This window comes from Panulirus ornatus, chromosome 27, assembly GCF_036320965.1.
Source record: "Panulirus ornatus isolate Po-2019 chromosome 27, ASM3632096v1, whole genome shotgun sequence".
NCBI lineage: Eukaryota > Metazoa > Arthropoda > Malacostraca > Decapoda > Palinuridae > Panulirus > Panulirus ornatus.
Genome location: NC_092250.1, coordinates 10,087,391 through 10,094,227, shown reverse-complemented (window position 1 = coordinate 10,094,227; position 6,837 = coordinate 10,087,391).

Here is a 6,837-nt window from a genome sequence, read left to right as displayed (position 1 = left end):
GGTGAGTAATGTGGCAGTTGAGGGAATAACTGGTATACATGGGGTGTTCAGTGTTGTAAATGGAAATGGTGAAGAGCTTGTAGATTTATGTGCTGAAAAAGGACTGATGATTGGGAATACCTGGTTTAAAAAGCGAGATATACATATGTATACTTATGTAAGTAGGAGAGATGGCCAGAGAGCGTTATTGGATTACGTGTTAATTGACAGGCGTGCGAAAGAGAGACTTTTGGATGTTAATGTGCTGAGAGGTGCAACTGGAGGGATGTCTGATCATTATTTTGTGGAGGCTAAGGTGAAGATTTCTATGGGTTTTCAGAAAAGAAGAGTGAATGTTGGGGTGAAGAGGGTGGTGAGAGTAAGTGAGCTTGGGAAGGAGACCTGTGTGAGGAAGTACCAGGAGAGACTGAGTACAGAATGGAAAAAGGTGAGAACAATGGAATAAGGGGATTGGGGGAGTAATGGGATGTATTTAGGGAATCAGTGATGGATTGCGCAAAAGATGCTTGTAGCATGAGAAGAGTGGGAGGTGGGTTGATTAGGAAGGGTAGTGAGTGGTGGGATGAAGAAATAAGAGTATTAGTGAAAGAGAAGAGAGAGGCATTTGGACGATTTTTGCAGGGAAAAAATGCAATTGAGTGGGAGATGTATAAAAGAAAGAGACAGGAGGTCAAGAGAAAGGTGCAAGAGGTGAAAAAAAGGGGAAATGAGAGTTGGGGTGAGAGAGTATCATTAAATTTTAGGGAGAATAAAAAGATGTTCTGAAAGGAGGTAAATAAAGTGCGTAAGACAAGGGAGCAAATGGGAACTTCAGTGAAGGGCGCAAATGGGGAGGTGATAACAAGTAGTGGTGATGTGAGAAGGAGATGGAGTGAGTATTTTGAAGGTTTGTTGAATGTGTTTGATGATAGAGTGGCAGATATAGGGTGTTTTGGTCGAGGTGGTGTGCAAAGTGAGAGGGTTAGGGAAAATGATTTGGTAAACAGAGAAGAGGTAGTGAAAGCTTTGCGGAAGATGAAAGCCGGCAAGGCAGCAGGTTTGGATGGTATTGCAGTGGAGTTTATTAAAAAAGGGGGTGACTGTATTGTTGACTGGTTGGTAAGGTTATTTAATGTATGTATGACTCATGGTGAGGTGCCTGAGGATTGGCGGAATGCGTGCATAGTGCCATTGTACAAAGGCAAAGGGGATAAGAGTGAGTGCTCAAATTACAGAGGTATAAGTTTGTTGAGTATTCCTGTTAAATTATATGGGAGGGTATTGATTGAGAGGGTGAAGGCATGTACAGAGCATCAGATTGGGGAAGAGCAGTGTGGTTTCAGAAGTGGTAGAGGATGTGTGGATCAGGTGTTTGCTTTGAAGAATGTATGTGAGAAATACTTAGAAAAGCAAATGGATTTGTATGTAGCATTTATGGATCTGGAGAAGGCATATGATAGAGTTGATAGAGATGCTCTGTGGAAGGTATTAAGAATATATGGTGTGGGAGGAAAGTTGTTAGAAGCAGTGAAAAGTTTTTATCGAGGATGTAAGGCATGTGTACGTGTAGGAAGAGAGGAAAGTGATTGGTTCTCAGTGAATGTAGGTTTGCGGCAGGGGTGTGTGATGTCTCCATGGTTGTTTAATTTGTTTATGGATGGGGTTGTTAGGGAGGTAAATGCAAGAGTTTTGGAAAGAGGGGCAAGTATGAAGTCTGTTGGGGATGAGAGAGCCTGGGAAGTGAGTCAGTTGTTGTTCGCTGATGATACAGCGTTGGTGGCGGATTCATGTGAGAAACTGCAGAAGCTGGTGACTGAGTTTGGTAAAGTGTGTGGAAGAAGAAAGTTAAGAGTAAATGTGAATAAGAGCAAGGTTATTAGGTACAGTAGGGTTGAGGGTCAAGTCAATTGGGAGGTAAGTTTGAATGGAGAAAAACTGGAGGAAGTGAAGTGTTTTAGATATGAGTGGATCTGGCAGTGGATGGAACCATGGAAGCGGAAGTGGATCATAGGGTGGGGGAGGGGGCGAAAATTCTGGGGGCCTTGAAGAATGTGTGGAAGTCGAGAACATTATCTCGGAAAGCAAAAATGGGTATGTTTGAAGGAATAGTGGTTCCAACAATGTTGTATGGTTGCGAGGCGTGGGCTATGGATAGAGTTGTGCGCAGGAGGATGGATGTGCTGGAAATGAGATGTTTAAGGACAATGTGTGGTGTGAGGTGGTTTGATCGAGTAAGTAACGTAAGGGTAAGAGAGATGTGTGGAAATAAAAAGAGCGTGGTTGAGAGGGCAGAAGAGGGTGTTTTGAAATGGTTTGGGCACATGAAGAGAATGAGTGATAAAAGATTGACCAAGAGGATATATGTGTCGGAGGTGGAGGGAACGAGGAGAAGAGGGAGACCGAATTGGAGGTGGAAAGATGGAGTGAAAAAGATTTTGTGTGATCGGGGCTTGAACATGCAGGAGGGTGAAAGGAGGGCAAGGAATAGAGTGAATTGGAGCGATGTGGTATACCGAGGTTGACGTGCTGTCAGTGGATTGAATCAGGGCATGTGAAGCGTCTGGGGTAAACCATGGAAAGCTGTGTAGGTATGTATATTTGTGTGTGTGGACGTATGTATATACATGTGTATGGGGGGGGGTTGGGCCATTTCTTTCGTCTGTTTCCTTGCCCTACCTCACAAACGCGGGAGACAGCGGCAAAGTATGATAAAAAGAAATAAAAAATATATATATATATATATATATATATATATATATATATATATATATTGGAAAAGATTACAATTTTGCGCGTGATGAAGCTATTTCTATGAGTCTACGGGGTAAATGAATCACGATAAGTTCCCAATTGCACTTTCGTGTAAGAATCACATCATCAGGGGAGACTCAAAAGAGAAATGTAATTCAGTTGACATACATCGAAGAGATGAAGCTAGGACGCCATTAGGGAAACATATGATTGTCCAAATTATACAATGAGCGTTCATAAACTTATCATTTTACAAATTTTATCAACAACAAAGTTATCTAATTCTATAGACCATCACTAATATTAAGATTATAATTCTTTGTGTATATAATTATAGAAGATTCAGTGATATTTCTCTTGGTAGTAGAATTAGAGATAATATCTGTGATGGCATTACTTCAGTCAATACACTGATCATATTTCTTAACGCGATTAAGCAAGGTATTCGATTCTTGTCCCGTTCTTACACTATATATTTGTTGCTTAAGTCTAACAGAAACATCCTTACCAGTCTGACCAACATAAAATTTATCACAATTTCCACTAGGCACTTTATAGATGCATCCAAGAGAATTTTCTGTTTAATTCCTGATTAAGATATTCTTTATAGTATTATTGTTGCTAAAGGCAACATTTACATTAAAGGATTTAAGCAGCATGGGAAGGAAACTGAAATTATTATTAAAAGGTAGAACTGAAAGATTCTTTGTGTCGATGGGAGGTTTGGGCTCAACTCTATGAGTTGATTTCTTTGCTAACTTAAGGGATTTATCAATGAAAGATCTAGGGTACTTTATCTTAGATTCAATAGAATATATCTTCTCAAAATCATCATCAATAAACTCTGGACTGCAAATACGTAATGCCCTAAGGAACAAAGATTGAAATGATGACAATTTAACTCTGTTATGTTGAGATGAGTAATAATGGATATATAAGCATACATTGGTGGGTTTTCTGCATATGATATATCCCTTAGTTTAGCAAAGAAATCCCCTCGACACTAAGAATCTTTTAGTTCTCTATTTTGATAAAATTTCACTTTACTTCCCATGTTGCTTAAATCCTTTAATGGATATGTTGCATTTAGCATCAATAATACTATAAAGAATATCTTAATCAGGAATTCACCAGAAAATCCTCTTGGATGCATCTATAAAGTGCCTTGTTGAAATTGTGATAAATTTTATGTTGGTCAGACTGGTAAGGATGTTTCTGTTAGACTTACGGACCATGAATATAGTATAGGAACGGGAAAAGAATCAAGTGTCTTGTTTAATCACGTTAAAAACTATAATCGTTGAATCTATTGGAGTAATGCCACATCAATTATTAACTCTAACTCTATTACCAGGAGAAATGTCATTAATCTTCTATTATCAAATACACAAAAAACTATAATCTTAATTTTAGTGATGGTCTATCCAAATTAGATAACCTTATTGTTGATAAAATTTGTAAAATGATAAGTGTATGAACGCTCGTTGTATGTTTTGGAGAATCACATGTTTACCAAATGGCGTCTTAGCTTCGTCTCTTCGATGTACATCAACTGACATTTATTTCTCTCTTGTGTCTCCCCTGATGATGTGAATATTACACGAAAGTTCACTTGGAAACTTATCGTTTCATTTTCCCCGTGGACTCATATATATATATATATATATATATATATATATATATATTTTTTTTTTTTTTTTTTTTTATACTTTGTCGCTGTCTCCCGCGTTTGCGAGGTAGCGCAAGGAAACAGACGAAAGAAATGGCCCAACCCCCCCCCATACACATGTACATACGTCCACACACGCAAATATACATACCTACACAGCTTTCCATGGTTTACCCCAGACGCTTCACATGCCTTGATTCAATCCACTGACAGCACGTCAACCCCTGTATACCACATCGCTCCAATTCACTCTATTCCTTGCCCTCCTTTCACCCTCCTGCATGTTCAGGCCCCGATCACACAATATATATATATATATATATATATATATATATATATATATATATGTATATATATATATATATATATATATATATATATATATACATATATATATATATATATATATATATATATATATATATATATATATATATATATATATATATATATATATATATATATATATATATATATATATATATATATATATATATATATATATGTATATATATATATATATATATATATATATATATATATATATATATATATATATATATATATATATATATATATATATATATATATATATATACATATATATATATATATATATATATATATATATATATATATATATATATATATATATATATATATATATATATATATATATATATATATATATATATATATATATATATATATATATATATAAAATCGAAAGATTTTGCATTAGAAAATCTTCAGGAAACATTCGCTAGAACAAATGATGAAGTTATTGTTTTGCTATACAATGTCTGGCAGCTGCGAGAAGAAAGTAGTTGTTTACAGGACACTGGGCGATGTGTTTCCTTATCCTCCTCCGCAAATTGGAAAACATCAGTAGAGCCATATTCATAAGCGCCCCTATGTATGCTATTTGTTTCGATTCATACAAGACTATGACCTACAATATTTGGGATAAGCTTTTCTGAAAGATGAAGATCCCTGATATGTTCCAGAATGTAGACATCGATGGAGAAAACATAAAATGACTTTACGCTTATATTCTTAGTTTCTAAAGACAAACATCTTTACCTGCTGATTTTATGAAGTAATTATTTCTCTCTGCCACAGGATTAATTATTGTGTCTCCAAATTCACTCCCAATCATGGAATTCTGATTATGTTATATATAATCACTTTATATATGCATTTGAATGTGTTATATCTGGGAAGAGGCTTGTCACAATAGCTCTGTATCCTTAGCCTCATTTGGACCGATATGTAATATTGTCATGGAAAAATATTACCGCTGACACCAAGCCCGTCACAATATTTCTGTATCCCTGAACTCAAGGGGAAACCATGATCGATGCAGCTCTGTTGCTCAGCCGCATAAAACAGCCGACTTTTTGTATGATATTGCTACGGGTGCTTTTCTAGCTCCCAACGACGTCCAATTAAGTTGCAGCTATGGAGAGCAAACATTCCTATTTTTTCCCCGTGGAATGAAAATCTTTTGTGTTGCTATCAAATAGCCTCCAGTGTAAGCGCCGTACCTTTTGTGGGGCTGTTTCACCTCGTCTCACGTTTCTTTACAGTGGCATCTGTCTAAAGCAGTGTAGCGTAGGAGTATGGAATGAAACAAACTATGAAGGGATTCTTTCAGTCAGTAAGTTAATGCAGAGATCTGATGCTATTGAAATGGTGCTATTAAAAGCATAGTGGACCCCATTAACGCTAGCTAGTCACATTTACAAATGCTTTTACCTTATCAAGATGGAAATATTTTCTTTCCAGTATATATAATCTTCTTCCAGGCTTTTTCTGTTACACTTCAACCATGGAAATTCTTATCAGACACCGATGGGCAAAATTGCTATGAATTTCCCAAACTCGTAAGCAACAGATGTGCACATAGGAGTGATCTGATAAGTATCTCCATCGTACCATCCTCATGCTTCCACGAGCCACTTTCTACATAATACACAAACCCTTGACAAAATGTACTATCTAGTACGCATTCGCACGATTCATACACTCGTGAGCACACCTCTGTGTGTGCGTGTGTGTGTGTGTGTGTGTGTGTGTGTGTGTGTGAAGTATGATTTTAGTTTACAGGGAATTCTAAACTTGTGGGGACACCATAACATGGAGGAGATTCTCAAATCTTTATAAACTAGTGGCATCCACAGTTTTCTTGGTAAGACTGTTCTAACCATCCATACACTGATCCATTTGCATCCTTTTCTAAACGTAATCTTCCTCAGCATCTGGATGAGACCTTTGGCAACCATCGTACTGCGTCGCGTAAAAACTTTCACACTTAACTCCATTTAGTTGACTTAGCAGCTTAAAAGGGTGTGAACAAGTCGTCCATTTCTCTTTTCTTCTGCATGGCGGGCACCTGTGCATGTGTGTGTGTGCTTGTGTATGTGTGTGTTTGTGTT